The sequence below is a fragment of the Prinia subflava genome, chromosome 1 (assembly GCF_021018805.1).
Source record: "Prinia subflava isolate CZ2003 ecotype Zambia chromosome 1, Cam_Psub_1.2, whole genome shotgun sequence".
NCBI classification, from domain to species: Eukaryota; Metazoa; Chordata; class Aves; order Passeriformes; family Cisticolidae; genus Prinia; species Prinia subflava.
The window spans coordinates 91756661-91778440 of NC_086247.1; the positions used below are offsets into that span (position 1 = coordinate 91756661).

The 21780-nt window shown below is 39.4% G+C and overlaps 1 long non-coding RNA gene across 7 annotated transcripts in view; it reads right to left on the reverse strand.

Moving 5' to 3' along the window:
* LOC134553602 (uncharacterized) overlaps nucleotides 1-21780 on the reverse strand; it is a 117158-nt gene that overhangs the window by 21244 nt on the left and 74134 nt on the right. For all 7 annotated transcript variants that reach the window (XR_010081115.1, XR_010081117.1, XR_010081119.1 and 4 more), the window contains one exon: nucleotides 9763-9968. This is a non-coding gene — a long non-coding RNA (uncharacterized LOC134553602). The remainder of the gene's footprint in view (nucleotides 1-9762; nucleotides 9969-21780) is intronic.

Sequence of the window (21780 nt, forward strand, 5' to 3'; positions counted from 1 at the left end):
AGCCTTAATAAAAGAATATTTTGGTGTGATTCCAAAAATCCTTCAAGTGAAAGACACATAGGCTTACTCTCTGTACTAAATGCAAGATCTCTCCAGCACAGAGCAATCAAAGTAATCTTGCTAGTGTTTGTCAGGGCCTGAGCATTGGAGTTGTCCTGATCATAAGCACTATAATCCCACCAAGAGGCAAATACATAATCATGCATCACCAGTCCTTTGGCTGGCTAAAGGCCCTGTGTCTGTGTGATCAGATCCTTTGGAAGGAAGGGATAGTGTGAAAACAGTAACGTCTTATTTCCAGTTCCTTTTTTGGTTTGTACTTTTCAGCACACAAAAGGATGCCTCTCTTACCCAAGGCTACCTCAGCATTAGACAGGCTGTGTTTCCAGGTTACTTTTCTGCTTTTGTCCCATGTTTTAGTTTTCTGCCTGTAAGAACAAAGCCAAGGGTCTTGGGGCTATTTGCATCTTTGGGGGACTTGGATGCACTGCAGGGTGAGGCTGGGCCTCATTTTAAGAGAAGGTTCCAGCCCACGCCAGTGCCAAGAGGCTGACTAATGCAATTATTTCCTTGCAGAGCAGCATTTTTCAAAGTGCTGATTCTTATTAAGAAAAAGGAACGGATTTGGAGCTCATATTTTGATCTGGTGCCCAGGATTATTTGGAAATTCTTTTTCCTGGAACGAGACTTTTTATTCCAAATTTCTCCATGGTGGGGAGAGAGGGTTTCCTGGGCAGAATTAGGATAATGATTACAGCCTGTATACAATCCGTTCTAACCGCTGTGGAACTCCAAAAATGAATGTTATTGCTCAGTGGCTTCATTGAAAACAGAAGTATTATTTAACCAGAAGGATGGCAACACATGGAAATAGCTCATTATCATATTTTCTCCCTATTTGAAATGTCACATCGAGTATGTATCTTTCACGTCCACTACACTTTGATTAATTTGGACTGTGTTTAAATATATTACACAGCATGCTTTATTACAAAATTCTGACACATTCCCATTGATGAAGCAGGGCTTTCCTTCAAACACATATAAAAGGCAATAGGAGCTACACTGCTAAATACTGTTTTAAACACAATAAGGTTACCACTTCATCTCCGTGTCTGCCTATGTTTTTCTGTGGCATGGAACATACAGAGCAAAAACAACATTACATGGAAAGCTTGCTTGCTGTTTATTAAAGGGACAATGATGTTAACATTATTATTCTAGATCTAAATCTTAACCACTTACCTTATTTACATAATTGCAAGACAAACATATATTTTACTCAATGGCTGGAAAAGATTCCAGCAGCGTGATTGCCTACAAATTAAAAAGTAGAATTGCAGGGTGTATGTGTGAGATGAAAATGGCTTGTTTTAACACAGCTGGTGTATCTTATCTTCTGTGCACTTTCAAACATAGCACTTATAAGGATAGTTGTCCTTCTCCACCCAGGTCTCCAACATAGTAGAGGATTTATTTCATTTGCTAACGTTCCTCTGGAATGCAGTCACTCCTGAAGTTATTCCTGATTTGTACTTGTTTAAGCAACTGGGAAAAGCAAACCAGTTTTTAAAATAATGTAAAAATGAGAGTTTATTCAACTTTTAGTGTTCCGGGGACTGAAATCTTCTATTACTTAGATTTTTATGCTGAATGGGATTAGGGTTTGTAGAAGATGTGACTAATATCTAACTGCTAAGATGTCATCTCTGCACTACTGCTTCTGTTGAGGCACTGATGTATTAGCTACTGAGCTACTGTAAAACCATTTTAGTTTGAACCATCTTGGGTACAGCAAACAGCTGAGGACTTGCCTCCTCAGGGCAGTGCTATTACACTCTATCATCCCACCCACTAGCTGCCACCAAGCACTGATTGTGTTTGTATCAGGAAGGAATCTCTTTCCTCACTAGTCACACCCCATTCAGGAACCACTTGGAGCCAAGGCTGGTGAAGGGGAACCTGATTCATTCCCTGAGAGCCAACTGAGTAGAGTACCTCACACAACAAGCCTCTGCATGACATTATAGTCAGTCCCAACAGCTTGTTCTAAAACATGTTCCAGGGACAGCTCCTTGGACTGTTGCTTCCTCATCCATCCTCCTAAGAGAGCAGTAATCAAAGTTTTATTATCTGAATCATGGATTCATTTTTTTATTATTGTTATTTTCCCTAGCAGATGGACTTTTTCCAAAATAATTTCACAAGCAGAGATTCTTATCATGAGGAAGGTAATACTGTTCTGAAACAAACTCCCAGATGGGACCACGTGGAATAAATGTGCTGTTCCTTAGATAAAGGGAAGGCCTTAGACTGCTGATCATTGTGTGGATGCTGCCATGGAGGAATGCATGGCCCTGCTCTGTGCTATTAAATACTCTACTACTTATTCCTCTGCCCTGAGCTTTCTCTCCTCACCCCACATAACCCTTTCCTCAGAAAACATTTACACGAAGAAGGAAAATGTCTTTCAGCATTTGAACAATAACAAAAAAAGTTGTGTTTAACTACAACACATGTCTATCTTTAAAAATCTGGATTGGTTTTATATTTAATTCATTCACTGAATTGTAATAAATGAATAAACCTAATTTTGAGGATAATAAAAAATATGGACTGTGTTGCTGAAGCCAAAAGCAATAACTACAACTTGGTTTTTCCCAATTCTTTGCTCCTTTGGACCCAAGCATTACTGTTGCAATTTTTTTTCTGTATTTTAAGTGTTTTGTTTATTTGATTTCTGCATTAAAGGAACACTCCAGTGTAATATAAAGGGATACTATAATCACGATGTCTAATTACAAAGAAAAGCTAAGTGTCTAATATAAAAACATGCAATAAAAAAAGAATAACTACCAGATCAAAAGCCACTGACACAACAATCTGATGAAGCAGGCTAGGAAGCACTACTCAGCTCTCCCCCTTACAGAGTGTGGGGCACCAGAAAACTTTGGTATGTGAGAAGATTGAGCAAGGTAATGGATGATCTCATCTAGGCTCCCTGTTCCATGAAAGGCTGGACAAAAGGACCTTCCAAGTCCCCTTTCAGCCTGGACTATCTGTGATTCTCTAAGATTGTAAGATCTCTCTGATGCATGGCTCTTACATTAACTGCAGTTTTTCCTCCTTGGTTTCTGTTTAAGAGCTTGTTCTTACTGTTTTGTTGGGTTTGAGGTTTGTTTGTTTGTTTTGGGTATTTGGATTGTTTGTTTTTCCCCTGATTCCCAAGATTAACAAATGTGAAATGGTATCCTTTTGGCTGCTAGCGGGCAGGATCTTGTGTTCTTCACACATTTAGATTTTCCATCAAAATCATCAGGAATGTATTAAAACAAGCAGGCTAGTTTCCATCTCTTGGCACAAGTCAATGAAGTATTTAGATGTACATAAAACACAAGACTGACTATGCAACTGGCAGCTTCCAAAAAGGAGAAGATCATTTAAATATGTCCCTGAAGGAGCGATGTTTTTTTACCTGGCCACAACAGCCCTACTAAACGAAACAGTAAAATTGCAGATAACTTTTCCATCCACAGCTTCCCTTGAATTAACAAACAATTTAAGTTTGTTTTGTAGACCTTAAAAAGTCTGAAGACCACCTTGTATTAAAGGCAGCTCATTACTCTTGTCCATATGGAAGTGGACAGAAGTCTTATGTGCCAAATTCCAAGCTTGAAAGACTGTTTGACTGTAAATCTCCTCACAAGACAGAGGCATGAGTGACTTGGTTGAAGGGACAAAAGAAAGAAGCAGAGGCATCAGAAGGATTTTTCAGAGATTTTCAACACCATCAATCCAGAGTAATAACCTTGCTGAGTAAGCAGAAATTACCCTACAGAAAAAACCAAAAACAAACAAACAAACAAAAACAAAACAAAACAAAAAACCACAAAAAGAACCAAAAAAACCAACACCCCAGCCAAAAAAAACCCCTCCCAACCAACAAATGCAACCAAAATTAAAAAAAAAAAATCCCTGAACAGTTTTTTGCATCTCATGTGTAGGACTTTGTGTTTCTGTGTAACTTGGCAGTGGAGCAATTTTTAGCAAAGATACCAACAGAAGATTCATCAGCAACCATACTGACATCTGAAGAGACATATGCTCATGAGAAGCATTTTGCCTATCCACTTTAACCTGATATTTAAACCCACAAAATATAGATATACCTTGGATAGTGTCATTTACCTTGTGCACAGGTGTATATTTGTGCTTTTAAGTTATTTCAGAACTGCAAAAACATTTAATAAAATCCAGATAATGATGCTATAATTATGACACCAACAAACAGGAACATTCCAGAGAGCATTGGTTGTTTTCAATATTTCTATTTCATTTTTGAAACAAACTTTAAGTAGGCTGTTTGGCTTTTTTTAGCAGAGGACAACAGGTGTGAGACAAATGATACTTCTTAGAAAAGCATTCTCTATAGATCAGTTCCTGCTAACTCATTCTTCCATTGCAGACCTCATTCATGTTTCCATGTTGATTTTGCTAAAGTGATTAAATAGCTTTAAGAACAATAGAATTACAAGTGTTTTGAGGAAGGGAGAAGCCTTTAGACAGATAAAATATTTTTTTACAGAGGGAAGTTGGTTACAGTCAATTGTCTACAAGATGATGTACACAGTCACATCACCCTGCAATTTCAAAATGTGTTGATTTAAAAAGATTTAAGCAACTTAAGTACATTGTTCAGGATAGATTCGAGTCCAGAAGAATTCTGGTTACATTTGCCAAGCAATGATTCCCTCCATTATTTGCAACAATGTTCATTCCTTTGCTCTAGTGTTCCCGTTCTGCATGCAACTTCCACTGATTTTATCATTGCTGCAATTAATTATCCTAAATCTAAAACAGTACTGGACACAGAATTTAACTTGGTCAAATCACTCTTAATTTGCAAGAGATTCACAGCAATGTAGTCTCCACTGAAATGTTTACAAGTTGTCTGTGGAGGAGTACTAAAAGCCAAAAGGGATTTCAGAAAGAAGATTGTGTAAAGGCCAGTTGTACCTAACTGCATATACCATGCCACACTGCAGTTGTGTTCTTCTCTTTCCAGGGTCCTACCAAGAATTACAACATTTCAGTTCAGTTCTATGCACTACACCTTCCACTCAAAAGACAAAAAAAAAAAAAAAAAAAAAAAAAAAAAAAAAAAAAAAAAAAAAAAAAAGATTAATCTGTTATAAAATGGTAGGTATGCAAAATCTAATTGCTGTCAGCATCCTGATGCAAACCGATGTGTAAGTCTGAAATCTTTATCATTTCTTTCATGAACTTTATCACTAAGATTTTTTTGCACTTCGGGTTTTACCTTCAGTGCCCTCATCCCTGCATGTTTCACCTACGTGTCCGTGAGACAACACAAATCTCCCTATGACTTTCTGTGGCATAACCTAACCCAAAGAGGAAGAAATATAGATTTAGTCTCAATTTAGTCAGTAGGCATGTTCCTCACAGTATAACTTTCAGAAGCAGAAATCCTAGCTGCTACCAAATGAGATGAACAATCCTGCTGTTTCTAGAAACATCAGAAAAAATCCCACATTTTCCTGCCTCCTCTTTGCCAAAAAGGACAAGAAGTGAAAAGTATGTCAGAGACTTTACACATTATTACCTTGACAGAACAAGTTTCTTTTAGGTTCCAAGTAAGAGACTGAGCTATTATAGCTTTTTATTTCTAGATGGCTCTAGAAAATTCATGGCTAAGGGAGTCTGTGATGATGGGCTCTTGTTGCAGAGGGAAGTTACCCATCAGCTTGGGAAACATTCTCAAATTCTTGGATTCAGTAGGCTCACAAAATAGAGACAACACTGCTAGGCATAATGTCCTATCTGATATTAATGAAACTTTTAAAAGCATGAAAATGTGAACATATTCTCTCAGAGAAAGGTATGACTTAAAGCCAGCAGTACACACACACTTACAAACATGAGGTCTTGCTCCCCAAAAACTTGTGCATTTTCTATTATTTTTTTCATTGGTGTTATTGTAGCACTGACACAAAACTTCAGTGTTCTGAGAATTAGGAGAAAATGGACAGATTATTTTTCCCTAGAGTTCATAATCTGTTTATAAATTGAATTGGTTTCTTTCTTAATGGCCTCTGTACCACTGCAAGCAGTGAAACTGCCGAGTAACGCTACTAACAGTTTGTCAGACTGTGTATGAGAAGAGTTTGTACCTCTGTACCTGTTTGTACTGAGAATCAGCCGGATCACTTGCAGGCACAAATGGGTCATTAAATTAAAGATTTGGCATCCTAAAAGCTGTGTCTGGCTTTATGAAATTCTGAGGGTCTGTTCTGGAGAAAACAAAACCAAATTACAAGTCATTTTAAAGAGACTACCAAATATAAACTATGTAGCTATATAATATATATATATATATATATATATAAATTGTAAATTAATATATATGACAGATGTATCCAGAGTTAGAAAGAATGGAAAAGGAGAGGAGGGATAGACTAAGAGGACTGAGAATGTGTCCAAGGTAGGCAGATACTATCTAGGTTACTCTTCACCTTGTGAATTGTAACAATTCTGAGTACAAGAAGATGACAAAAAACCTTAATGAGAGGGAGCACATAAAGGTCAATAAACACATAGGTCTTAGAGACCCGTTTACTGATTTAATCTAGCATCTTGAATGCAGTAAAGCTAGTAAACAGAGGTGCTGGAAGCCATTAAAGAAGAATGCTGTGAAAACCAATGTATGAAGCAATTTGAGATGTTCATTGATGACAGCATGTGAGCAACAGAGACCTCCACCCAAATAGTATGTTCCATTTTTTACATCTTGAGTCTGGATGGCATAAGGAGGTGGTTAAGGACTGAGCAGTGGTATGTAGACAGAAAGATCCAGAATTCTGGAGAATTCTGGGAAATAGTAAAGGAAGTGCTAATTAGATTATGGCATTCTAGAGAACACAATGTGGGAATTTGGAGCTAAGTAATGGGGGACTGGAAGGAGTGAAAAAAGTTAAAGTCTGAATAAGATGACAGAATTTGGTGCCTAAAGATACCAAATTTGTCAGCATCTCAGGAATGCATCAAAGTCGTGAGAAAATCCTGTTAAAATCTTGATCATTGCTTTTGCCACTGAGATGTCCCACATGTCCCAGTAGGGCCTTCTGCTTGAATCAGACTCTAAAGTGGGACATTCTAATTGTGATTGCTGGCCCAGAAGAAAATGGTGAGCCTAATGGGCTGGTTACATTTAACATTGCAGAGAGACAACATGTAGAGCAGGGTGGAACATCAAAATCGAGATGTGATGAAGCAATGATTTACCTAAAATCAAAGAGGAAGGAAGTAGATGGTAGAAGTAGGGCAAACATGCCTTGGAGAAAGAAGGATGACTTCCTACTTTAGATTGCTGTGTTTCTTTACATATATTTCCCCAAATTCGTTGCTGATGTTGTGATCTCAGCTATCTCAATTTAAATTCAAACTGATTTTTTTGTTGTTTTGGTTTAGTTTCCCCATAAGAGCGTGTATCTATCTAGTCTACAATCAAATTTACCTTAATTAACAACAGTGCAAAAATGATGGATTAATGGAACTGCTGATGTGTGAAGGAGCCTCTGGAGATTGCCTAATAAAACATTTGTGTCCAAAGGAGGAACAACTAGAGAAGCTGGTCCAGTCAAGTTTTGAGTAACTCAAAAGAAGGAGTTCCTTCATCTCTCTGGGCAACTTGTTCCAATATTCAACCAGTTTTATACTACAAAATTTGTCTTTAATGTTTACATGGAGTTTCTGTATTTCAGTTCTTACACTGAGCATTATCGAGAAGAATTTGGTTCTGTCTTCTTTACCACTGCCTCATCAAGTATTTTTGCAATTTGAAAAGACCTGCCTCAAGTTCTCTCTTGTCTAAGGTGAATAGTCCCAGCTCTTTCATCCTCTCCCAGTGTCAGATGCTCCAGTACTTTATTCATCTTCGTGACCCTTTGCTGGACACTGGGGAGCCCAGAACTGGATCCAGAACTCCAGGTGGCTGTCACCAGGACTGAGGAGAGGGAAGGGAAGGATCATCTCCTTTAACTCATCTGTTCTGCAGGATAGCAAATAAGACAGAACTGTTGCAGGAGATTAGCAAAGCAAGACTCAACTTATTACAATTGCAGAGAAGACCACGAGAAAAGCAGAGTGACTGCTTTGGTTACACCAAAATATCTCACAGGGTTTCTCCTGTAGAGACCTTTCTGCTTTGTATCTCTCGGACTATGGCAAAGACTCAACACCAAAAAACCAACATCCTAATTAAATTTTAAAAACCCCTTCATATTTTTCAGGATTGTTTGTCAGAGTTGCTCACAACCTGTTACAAGACCTAGATCTGTACAGAAACAGCAGAAGAGCAGCTAGCATTATGTAATGCAACTACAACAAAGAAAAGTTTTTCCACATTAATTATCCCAGCTGATGAGAAGTAAACACACTACTTGTCAGAAGCTAGAAGAAATCACCACCAACATATTAAAATTTATCATAAATTCTAGAAAAATCTTCACAGTTTTCCATGACCAAGCTTAATAGCATGCATAAACTGAGATGAACATTTATAGCCCTCCTTTTCCTCTCTCATTTCAGTGCACACTCTCCTGCCTGTGAACAAAAAAATCTCTGTAAGGTAGGAGTCACAACAGGTGGTAAACACTCCAACATTTAAGGGCTTGTTTAGATGGTAAATGAAACCAATTCAATTAAATCAGTAGTAAATCACACCCTTAACATTTCATCAGTAGTTAGCATGAGACAGAGATTTCAGAGCCATTTCAGTACAGCTAAATGTGATTTCTTTTATCAGCTTAAATTACATCAAAACTAGGGTTTACAAATAGACCTTAACCAAAATATTATTAATTAGAATGCAGTTGTTTCCTTTGGTTCTAGTTACCACATAGATGAATCCTAAGACTTTGTAAACATATGCATACACACACAGAACACTCACTGGTTCAGTGGGGAAGACAGATTACAAATTACTCAGCACTGCCAATTAGTGAACAAGCGGGGCAAAAAAATCTGCAAATAGAGGCAAGCAGCATGTTTCACAAAATGTATGCTGCTTCTTGTATTTGAAAAATGTCATAACTGATACTGTGAAACATCTTACCAAGAGAACCAGGGAATATCCTGTAACACAAGATATTGGAAAATACATGAGAATATATAACACATAAGAAAGAAATTCTCGTTACAGGCCTGGTTTAAATATTTAGCAAATATTCTCAGAAGAGAGGCATGTCAGCTTGATATACATGTCAGCAAATATCAAGGGAAGCTTTTATGCTGATGTATTGACATGATTGTTCAGGAATACTGCAAGTGATTTTCTGTCGGATGCCCTAAACCAAATTAGTGCTACTATATACACAGCCCCCATAAGTGCTTTCCAGCAGCTTTTCTGTGGTCATGTTATACCACTGCAAATGCGCAAGAGCCAGCAAATCTTTAACTCTGCATATTCTGCAGAAAGTTTTCAAATAACTTCCTGTGAGGATTCAACAGAAAATTTTGACCTGCTAAGCTCATTCAGTCAGGGAAGAAAAACTGTGCCACATGACCAATAACAAACAGGCTGTACAGCTTAAATTACCAATATTGAACTCCTCCACAAACCACAGAACACTTTATAGCATGTCAGTCAGCTGCAAAGGCTTCTGAGGAAGTGGCAGCCGACTGGGAGGTGTTGGGTAAAGAGGCAAGATTCAAATAAGCAAATGAGGCAGCTTCAATACTTACATAAGCTAATGCAGCACCTACGTTACTTTCACTCTCTTGTCAGCAGGCAGGATGTTTTCCATGGACCATGTAGATCCTGTGCTCTTACATGGGGCTGCTTTCTGTATCAGGGAATCCCAGGCAATGCTATGCAGGAGGGGTATGGCCAATAAATAAATAGATCTTCACAAAATTAGCATCACGGGCCTCCAGTCGGGATCCAGTCCCTGAAGGACAAAATGCTGCAGTCAGAGTCAGGATCCAGGCAGATGCCATATCCACTACGTGAATTAAACATGAATGTGTGGTTTAAACATGAATGTCGGGGTGAGTTTTTGCCACCCCATAATGAACTTATATTTTCACATGCTGGCTCAGTGTCAAAAGACAGGGAAAGGGATGTGATTACTCTCTGCAAATATACCAAGGAGAAAGTGTATGATAGGAGGAAAGAGGAATGTAAAAACAATGTTGGCACAGCAACAGGGAGAAGTCAGCCAGAAATATGTTTAGATATTAGAAAAAAAGGTCATAAGCTTCAGGGAAAAAAGTGACCCTGGGGCAGATATTGCATAAATATAACAAGGGAAGAAATCCTTTCCTCATTTTTAAGATAGTTGAAACTAAGCATAATACAATGCAGTTACTTGCTGCAGGAGGGGGCAGGCCTGGGAAGGTCCCTCTACTCCTGTCAAAATTTATATACATAGGTGGAGAGATAGACATAGAAAAAGGTTGGTTGTGCTTAGCAAGGTGAGCCTCAAAAGAATATGAACAAAAGCAAATTTATTTCCTCAAGGAAAAAAGAAACCAAAACTCAGCAGAGAGTAGCTAACATAAGCAACCACGTTATAACTTTGGATGTTGTTTTTTCAAAATATTGGCATACTGTTGTCATGCAGCTATTATGAAGAAACCACATTGTGAAGCAAGAAGCCTTCCTGCAAACCAGGATGGGAAGCACAGAATCAGCTGCAGTTTTTTCACTGCAGGGGTTTCTCTAAAGGAAAAAAAATAATAATATGATCGTTGGTTTTGTGCACACACACTAAGAAAAATTCAGTTTGCAAACAATGAACATCCTTTGTGTTCAGCATTGGCAAAGCAATTGATTCTAGTTTGAGATTGGACTTGTGCCACTGCAAAAGCAGTTTGTCTTTTCTGTTCTGAGAAGTACTGTAATGAAGAGCTTTAGCAGACCTCTCTGTTTTATCATTAGACTGGCTATATTTTCTTTCAATTTCTCTCACTTCACCAAAAAAACTATGGAATTCATCATTCCAGCATATTGAGAAATAAAGTAACTATGAAATACTGCAGGAAATGTTAGAACTTACATTATAAACAAACAAACAAACAAAAACCAACAACCCACAAAAACCAAAAACAAACACAACAAAACAAATAAAACAACCCCCACCAATACTAAATTTTCGATATACTGTTATTTTCTTCCTCCACAGGATTTTCTCTGCTTTCTCCCCCATCATCCAGGAACACACAAGGATGTGACTTCCCATAGGTCCAACAGGTCTTAGTATGCATGCTACACATGTGGTGGAGTAACAGAGAAAACTCCACATAACTATCAGGTGAGGAATAGGGTCACATAAATAGAAAAGATTCCTAGAGTGCCAGAGAGCTTTTCTTTTGTACCCTTATGTGTTCAAGAACTCACATTTCCTCTCAAAGCAGATACCTTTGTATATCCAAGCAAGCAGAATGAGTCCACTTGAAAAAAAAAATCTGTCCTTCCAGTGGCACCTTTATGATAAAATAAATATGAGTAATCTGCTATAAAAATTGGGACCTTACTACCAGTTTTTGAGCCCAAAAGCTTCTCTATTTGTCAGTGTGTCTAATAAAAGATTTCACTTCTCCCTGTGAGCACTGTACCTCTCATATCCTCAGACTATCTTGGGTAGAACAACCCTGCTGCATTAAAAAAGACTCACAGCCTTAAAACTTGACAGACGTTTCTTTTTAACACCTTTTATACAAAAGCAATATCAGCAGGTAGTAAACTAACACTGCTGCACAGCATGGTATAGGAAGGAAGTGCTATAAACCCTATCACAATTATTTCAGCAAAAGACAAGGCCATCATTAGTGCCGTATTGATCAACCTCCCCCTCCCATCTCCACTGTTTGAAAATTCATTCAACATTATTATTGCTGCCTCAGACAGTGTTATTATAACAGACCTGCATTATACAATAAGAAGCTTTGGTATAATTGACATCTGAAGCACCAGGGAGCTCGAATGTTTGCTGCTGGTTAGAATGAGGTCTCCAGAGGGACACTTTCTTCCTCGCAAAAGGGGCTATCACGTAGCCATTGCAGTGTGTAAATCAAATCCTCAGTGACTGCTGTTTTTTCATTACTTGTCTGTGACCTGGAACCAGATCCTTACAACACTGTGCTGCTGATTATCCACCTCTGGAACCCACAACAGTACACTGCAGTGATGAACCTATACTTGGAAACTGGGCAAAGCAAATGACCTATCTGGGTTAAAACAACAGAAACTTGTTTATTTTTTAGCCTAGTTAAATAGGAAATTGGATATATAATCACCCTGTTTGTTGCTGTGGAAAATCTCTGGCTCCCATGCATAGCTGGGCACAGGCCAGACACAGGAAGCACAGGTAGATCTAAAACATCCATTCCTCCCACCCCTAACCAAATTAAGCTTTAGCCAGAGGTGGTCATTAAAAGACGCACATGTTGCACATTAAAGGCCATGTGGAAATCAAAGCCAGCAATTTACATAGGGTTTCTGCTAGTGTGAAAGCCCAGGCACGCCTGGGACCTCCATCTGGCAGGAGGCTGAACACAGGAGCTGATGCAGGCAAGCAGACACTGAGTCCTACTGAGCCCTGTCCCCCATCAGCAGCTGCGCCACGAGCAAAGCACTCGAGAAAAATCAGCCCCCAAACAACATATGAGAAAGGCTGATCTTTACTGTCTGACCACAGCCAGCTCCAGCTAGTGGTAATGATTTATAAGGGGGGGTTCCAGTCCACAGAAAGTACTCTACATTTGCCATGGCATGGGGAAATTCTTCAAACCCCAAAGTCAACATAATTCACGGAGTTCAAACCCCATGTCAGCTAGCTTGAGAAGGAATTCCACCTACACACCATTTGGATGGATTCACTAGCCCAAAGGCCTCCAGATCACTCATTTAAATTGTGACTCCCTGGGTAATTGTCAGCTCCCCACTCTGCCCATAGCAGCTATGTGGGGCACGGCCGAAGAACAACACACAGCTTCGTTACCTGTTGCCATCAGGGTTTCAAGGAAATGCTACAAGCTGGCACAGGTCACAGCCACTTATTCTTAAGCCAGGACCTTAGCTCTGCCAATACCAGAACAAAGGAAGAATGGGCAGTGGGAAAGACTGAAAAAACAACTGCAGTTTTCTTAGGGGAGCAAACCCTCAAATCCAATAGGATTGCTCAGGACATATGAAGAACTGTCAGGTCTGCCACCCTCCCCCAAGCCACTTCCAGCAAGGTGACATTCTCCTTCCTCACATGGCAGAAGATCACACTACTGTGTACACAGCCTGCTCCCTTCCCCAAAAAGACTACTTTCACCCTTTCCTTGGTTAGAAGAAATTAAACACTTTTGCAGTATGGACCAGTTCCTGTTCCCCATGCCAATCTGGATTCAAAGCCTGACACCGTGCTAGTGGCTGGTTGCTGCTTGGGTTTGGTTTACTGGGCTGGTGTGGGTGGGGAAGCAGGAGGAGAAACTGCTGATATGATACAGAATGTATCCTTACAGTCTAATGAAATCCTGCTGCTCTGTGAGTAATGAATCAGGCAAAGGCGGGAGGGGGCTGCTTGCTATCCTGTGAAGGATGGATATCTCTGGTTAAACAAGCAGGGAGGCAAGAGGTACTGGAATAGAGACTAAATGCAGGAGAAACAGGATGGGTTTGCTGCTTGCATGGAAGGATAAAAGTTTGCTGCTTGCGCGTGGATCTACTTCTACTCAGAATCCAACAGTGACACCACTGGTTCTGCATTTAAGGAAAAGAGGAAAGGTGGCTAACAGAGTTGCTTAGGAGGAGGTGGGAGACCCAAAGCCCTCTCTGCCACAAGGAGGGCTCTGGGCTCTTTTACCAGTCCCTGCCAATGCCCTTGGCTCCCTCTGGCAACAGCAAGAGGCACAGGAGTCCACTGAACTGAGTACATGATCCAGCAGCCCCCCCACACTAAGGCTACAGTGCCAACATTTGTTTTCAATATTCAGGAAAGCCAAGCAAATAAGTCTTTGCAGTTATACTGAGAGAAAACAACAGAAGTCACAGCCCTGAAACCTCAGTGGTGTTCTCCTGCAATTATTTAAAAAAAAGGGACCCATCCTATTCTCCTGTATTTGTACTCAGCAGGGGGAGGTGAACTTATCTGCTGCCTGTGATGTTGGCTTAAGAGCTCTGCTTAGGACACCATCATAATTCTTGTCTTTCTTTTTTGCTAATGGTTGCATACCTTTGATTAAAACCTGCATGGTGCATTAAAGGCTAAAACAGATGATGAATGCCATGTAGTACTTTGCGTTAGATCAGAGTTGATTAGAATTTTTGATGATCCAGCAGCTAGAAGGGGAAACTGCATGAGCAGTGAAAATATTCAGCTGTTACTGTTGTAGGAGGCAGTGTCTTTTGTTTGACACAAGATACAAAACAGTTACTAAATGGACAATGTACTCTCTTGGTCAATGAATAGCTTTATAGCACAATAGAGCTCTGTAAAGAAAAGCTGGTGAATTAATCAGTCCAAATATTTGTAAGACTTCTTGCTTGTTTTCAAGTGGGTAACCCTCCCCCCACAAAAGTTTTGGAGCCCGATGCTAGTTAGCTGATTTTTCATGACTGAAAATTTAACAGCCAAGTATTTTACAGAAATAAGCTAACAACAAAGCCATGTAGTAAAAGTTAAAGATGCTGACCCAAGTGCATATCACATCAGCATCCAGACAGATATATTCAATAATCTCTGCCAACATACCAGTTAAGCAAAATACTATTGCTGCTCTGGGTGAAAAGATTTAGTTAAACAGGACAGACCAGTTGCAGAGGAGGAAGCTGCCTGATTAAACATAATGCTGGCAGAAACCTGGGAGTATGAGCAAACCCAATGTGCCATGGAGGGAAGCTCACTTTCTATGGTCATCCAAAATATGAAAGAAGAGTGCATAAAGCAAGTGTATTCAACAGGAACAGAAGGAAAGAGCCAGAAATAAGTAAGGAGATCTGGAAGAGAGAAAATAAATTACAAAAAAAGGCCAGTGTTTTTATGGTACTGACTCCAAACAAAGAAAATGTATTTTATGTTCTCTTTGGTGATCTTATTAACTTAACATCAGGGGTTTTTTTTAAATGTAGCCTTTAAAGATCTCTTCCTCCATAAGACAATTTTTAAAGAAAGACACTTATTACAGCATCTTGCAAGACAGAGGAACAACTTATTGGCTCACTATTTGTCAAAATGTTGCTAAACACCGTCAATTACCTTTCCAGTAAAGCTGAGTTTCAGTAACTGTCTGAACTTTTCCAGATCTGTACCCTGATGTTGCAATGGTTTCTTTGTCAGTTAATGCCCCACATATGCACTTCTAAACTAGATCATGGCACTCTGACCTATGGATGGCTGAGGTTACAGAGCAGAAGGGAAGTTAAAACCAAGACCTCTCTCTTCTAAAACTAGAGTTTTAGAGCTGAGTCAGAAGTAGGAACATGTATTTTGAACAAGTATCAATATCATCAGGTTCTCAGGCCATTCTAGTGTTCAATTTAGAGCTGCTTTTCAAATCAGTTACACGTATACACACACACACACGCAAATGTGGAATAAACTGCCAAATCTCCTCTTAGATTTAAGAAGGGACAACTGGCTAGAAGGCATACTTTGAGAAGCCCAGTAGTAAGGGGAAGCCACAAAGCCACAGAAATGAAAACACTTCTATTGGTACCACATACAAAACCACTTCCACAACTGCAAGGAAGCTGCAACTTGCTCCAAGCTTCCCCAGGATGTGGGGTTAAGAGATCTGCATCCTGGATCCTCTAGAAAAATGCTCTGTTCACCATGCAGAGAGATACAAGATCTTTCTCAAGCAAGCTCTTATTTGAATCCCATACATGGGATTCTGACCAGTTTCTTTCTCCTGCATGTTACCCATCCTTGCTTGGATGATTCTTTGAGAAACTTTCCTTGTGCTTTCTGTCCATGAAGATATGAATGCCCAAGGTGGAAGGAAGCCACCACAAGGCCTACTTAACTTAAATATTCATTCAGCAGATTGCAGAATGTCCTGCCCTGTCTAGGCCAGTGTGAGCTTTTGTCCCATCAAAATGCACCATTACTGCTATCCAGACACTTTTTTCTTAAGTAGGCTGCTGTAATCAGAGAAAAAGAAAAAAAGAACAAATCACAACAAATCAGAGCAGCATTTCTAGCTGCAAACATACCTAGTGCCTTTTTTCAATTTTTGCTACCCACAACTCTGCTGCAGCAGATTATGTGTTTAAGATGCACAAATGAAAAAGAATCATCCTAGAAAGAGGATGAAACAAAAGCAAAGTACTGCACAGACAGCTTCAAACAAGAGTAGTATGACAAGCCAAAGAAGTAACTAAATAACCTCTTCTCTTATGGATATAATGGGTTTTGCTTCCCAAAAACTGTATCAAATTTTGTATGTATTTGCACTCTGTTTTGGTGACATGCTCTTTCTCCTCAATGTTTGAAAGGGAACATACTCCAAAGGCACACCAGCTAGATTACACAGGCACATTATAAGTTTCACAACCTTGAGAGCATTCTACTTTGATCTCAGAAGTTGATTGTTGGAATCCCACAGAGCAAAGAGATAGCACAGGAGGGTCTTTTCACTGATATACACAGAAGGAAAAATTTACGAGATTTCTGTGAAATTGCTTTGATTTAGAATTTTCTCAAGTGTTTCATTTCAACTATAAATAGAAAACAGAATCTCATGACAAAGATGTAGTTGACATAGTGTGCAATTTATCATCTGTGAGCACATTTCAGAGTGCTTGTCTCAAAGCTGACATGCTGTGTGGACTTTGCAATATGACTACTTTAATATATTCCATGACAAATGCAAGTAAAAGTAGCTGAGATACAAAATATCCACCAAGAAAATTCTCCATTGCCTCTCCTGATCTGGACTTCTTTCTGATAACAGATAACCTTGGGGAGATAAAAAAGTTCCAGCATAAATGGAAAAAAAAATTGTCTCTCTGGATTACTTCCTACCATGCTTTTGCCATGGGTTGTAAAGACCTGTTCCTGGAAGTACACTTAAATAGATTTGATTTCTTCCTTACCTATACAAATACCACAGACATGCAAATGAACCATAATATATATGTAGACAGACACTGAAGTCAATGAACCAACATAAACAAAAACCACAGTATCTGATTCCTGGACTCTCACTTCCTTTCAGAGCGTTTTTTCTCCTCAGATCCATTTCTAGCAAGAATGAAATAGCAATGTTTTACAGTATAATGCCCTTATTCTCCTACATCTCAGACAGCAGATCCACAGCTGTAAATATAGGTTGACTGTACTGGTAGCAGCACAACTGAAAGAAGCAGATGACCTCATCTGCTAAAATCCAGTGTAAGGTGTCAAGGGCTGTAAGTGATCTAGGGCTGTTGCACCTTGGAGGTGAGGTGCCCAGCCTCAGAATCCAGATGATGACTAGTACAGAGGAGGTTCTAGATTCAGCCCACTTGAATATTGGCTTCAGAAACCATACAGTATTGAATGCGCTTGGGTAATCACTGAGAATTTTCTTCCTTGTGCTCTAAGAGGCTACCTATGTGCTGCAAGGGCAAACTTGTAATTTTGCTATTGTAACAGTCAGCCAGTTTAAAGGTTTCCCTGTATTTTCAAGCCATTTTCTAACCTTTTTTTTTTTTTTTCTCAGGTATAAATCCAGATTGCTGAGTCCAGCTCCAGCAGAAGTCTGGATTTGCACAGGGATAACTGGTAGCAGACTTTAGCCCACTGTTTTTCTTTTACTTTTTTCTTGCAATAAACTAAAGCAACAGCAGGGAATAATTCCTAAAAAATAAGGCCCTGGCTGATACCTGCTGGATTTTTCTTCACTTGCTGTAGCACCTGCTTCCCTTACACCAGCAGCACAGACTCCTGCAACTGGGAGCAGCAATAGCCTCCTGCTCTGGGGTGCACACCACCAGAGGGCAATGAAACACATAGACTGTGTCAGCATCTTGCAGATGAAGATTTTTGGACCCTAGTCTGGCAGGTGAAAGCTCCTGTGACAGCCATAAACACACTTAGCAGCTGCCATGAAGAGATCTGGACCCGTTTAAAAACCGCATCCACTCTGCACTTCTACCCCACATTACACAAGGATCAGGCTGCAGCTTCTCTTCTTGTACTCGTCAGACCTTGAAAGGACAACAACTTCCATAGTTCTAACAGACAAAACTTTACTGGTGACCTTAGTGTCTGAGGCAAGCACTTCCACTGGAGAAACCTTACCTAAAGCTGTCAACATGCCACTGGCCTCATGCTCATTCACACCACTGCACCTCCATGTAACTCAGGAGAGGGGAAATTCCAAGCTCTGAGTAATGGCTCATTCAGATGAATTTGATGTCTCTTGGGCAGAAATTACAATGTTCTTTGACACATGGCAAGCTTCCATTGAGTAGCTTCCACTCTTCTGGGGTGGTTTTCACTTTTTCAGGTCTACTATTTGCAAATGCTGTTTTTGAAGTCCAGAGGCTAAGAATTGGTTATGCATTTTTTAGAGCTAGGTTATGTATAGAAATATATGTAATATACCTCTTGGTAATATATGGTTTCAAGTCATCTTCCAACATTTCATTATTTTCCAGAGCAATACATGGCCATTGATTAAATACAGAATCAAAACTGAATCTTGCATTTGGTAGGTGACTGATTTTCTAATGTCACAATTTAATCAACTTGCTTGGGCACCAGAAACTACTACTTGCTATTTTAAGCACCAGATACAGGATTTGGGTATCCTAGGTAAATTCAAATTGGCCTAATATAGAAGGTGACACCCTTATATGATGAAAGCCCTCTGAATCAGCTGCCTGTTCTGACAATCTGTGTATTCAGAAGGTGCTCGGGTAGAATAGTTGGCTGATACCTTTTCAGCTCTGGATTATTTCTGAACAAATTTAGATATTGATGGGGACTCAAAGCAGGGTCCCTATATCCAGGTATTGGCAAAATCTTCCCTGTTTTCCTTGCCCCTAATCCAGGGTTTGATCAGGGAAGCTGTTGAAGTCCATGGGAGCCAAAGTGGTTTCACATCTTTAGAGAATCAGCATCTTAATCACGTTAAAAATATTCTATTAGTACAAAGCCAAGGAAAGAAGGCAAACACTCATTCCTTGGTTTTGTATTAATTAAAGTAATTAGAGCTTTAAAAAGCAGTTATGCCATCTGCTAGACAGCACCCACCAGAGTAACTTTTGTCTTCCAGGCATGAGTCAGAAGGTTAGATTAACTTTCAACACTATAATACTGGCATCAGTTTTTGATATCTCAAAGATTGATACCGTGGTGAGATTTGCATACTCACCAGTGAAGGAGCTCTACTCCAACAGGTACAAAAATAAGAGTTCAAAAAGTCTAAGAAAATAAAAATTCCAAGAAGTCTGAGACTGATTTGCTCTTAATAGAAAAGCTAGGATAAATCTTCTGTGAAAACAAGGAAGGTAGTCAGTGCATGTAAAAGATGAAGAGATGTAAATGTGGGATGGGAAGGGAAGGAAAGCAGAAACGAGACTGGGATTTGAAACAAGAGTCTGTAAATGTTGCTTTAACTATTAATTGAAGAGTAAACATCCTATTAAATTCTTATGGAATGTGTGCATGAAAAGTGGTAGCAGCAGTCAGATCTGCCCCATGTGGATGTTGTTTATGAAGCAGCCTCCTTGGAAGTGTTCCTTAGACTTTTGACAAATGAACTTTCTGTAGGTTGTACATTTGAACATGGAATGCCTATTGTTTCCATCTGCCTTTTGCTTGTACAGTTCCTTGGGGGCTTAATAGAGAGACAGACATTTAGTAGAAAGAAGGCTTTATGAAGTGGCAAAAGCACATTCTGAGAGAATGCACTAGGAAGAAAAAAGAAAACACAACAAAAACAACTCAAAACCAACCACTGTTTTCTACAGAAATTAAACCATTGCAGAAGAAAAATGCTTTTTAAAAAGCACATACATTTTTCATGGAGTGGGCCTAAAGCACTTATTTATATTTCATCTCTGTATGACACGGTTCTGCTCATCTAATTCTATTTAGAACATTACAATTTTTGTTTCAAATGTCTCTGTGCTGAAACATATTCTCTGAAGTGCCCTGGAGCTGCTGGTATTGTGAATGTTATCTAAATGACTCATTCAAATTTTTGAGGACAACTCAGCTTAGAAATGCAGTATTCTGTTTTTCAGTTACTTTTACTTGAAAGTTTTTAGTTTGGGGTGCAAAGAAGAAAGATGCAGAACAGACAGCACTTGAATAGAGTCACACAATTGCTGCTGTTTTCCACTTTATGGGATGAAACTAGACACAAGCAAGTGGAACAGTTTCTCCTGACATGCACAGAGTAAATCTTGATTACTTATGGTGTTTCTGCAAAGGCCTCTTCACAAAAAAAAACCCCACCTGAAATATCTTTGTTTTGATCATAATGTGATAGACAACTATCAAATATTGCTGCTTATAAGATGTTTCTGTGGTGCTGCTGCATATTTCACAAATCGCAGAACTTAAAATTTCATGCATGCATTGGTTTTGCACACCTGCTTGTACCTGTATGATGAAGTTCTAGCTCCAGTGAAGCAAAAGTTTCCCTAAAATATATATTATACTATAATTCTATGCACATAAACATTTACAAATACTTGCTTGCATGTAGAGAAGGTCAGGTTCTGTTTCACATATATCAGAGAGACCCTGAGGCTGCAAAATCTTTATTTTTAAGGTAGGATTTGTTATTTTGCTGAAGTAGACAGACTTAAGGGCTAAATTGTATGTTTTCTGAAAAAACAATTCAAACTCAGGCATACCTGCAAGACAGGAATCCATTGGCTGTTGAGCTACTTTAACTACCAGAACATCATTTAACGTAAGTTACCTTTACTTTTGCACTGGTAGTTCCCACACAGAGTCAGAAAGATCATTGAAGAGGATATTCCTTCAGGCAGTATATTCTGTTGACATCAGTCTATAGAACTGCATGGTTTTTACACATGGAAATGCACCATTTGAACTCTATATGTCGGCTGTTGTTTGGAATTAAACTAAAGTAAGATGGACTTCTGCCCCATAGAGAGTAAGATTTTCTCAGGCTGTCAGAACAAGATCTCTAAGGGAGTCAGGCCATTTTTCAGAACAGAAGAAAGTGCTTTCCTAAATAACCATCCCAGCCTCAACCAATTAGACAGCATATATAGATATTGTTTCCCAAAAGTTAAGGCCAAAAAGGATACCAGATGCACCTACTGTGTATTCACAGACCATTAATTTCAACCAAAACATCTAGTTGATTCTCAAAGACTTTAGTGACAGAAAAGCGTTTCTCTGCATAGGAAACTATATGCTACAGGCACAGGGTTGGCAAGACCTGAGGAAGACATGCAATGACAAGGAATTAATCACCTGAGATGTACACAAATGATCCTAGCAGATGAACCTCACCTCATGCTATATGAGGTGAAAGATCCACAGAGCCTGCCAACCTGACCCAGGGAAAATTCCCTCCCAAACCAGCTAAGGCAATCCATAATCACTCTCTATGCCACCTACAAAGAGATCTCCTGCTCTGGCCAATCTCTCCTGCTGCAGGGGAAAGCAGTTAATAACAATGAAAGAAGCCGCATACAGAAACCTCCGTTCCTTGCGCAAGGCAGGAGATGAAAAGAAATCTGCCCTGATCCTCCTCAGAGAAACTGGGGTCTATTAATTGTCTTGATCTGGAGTT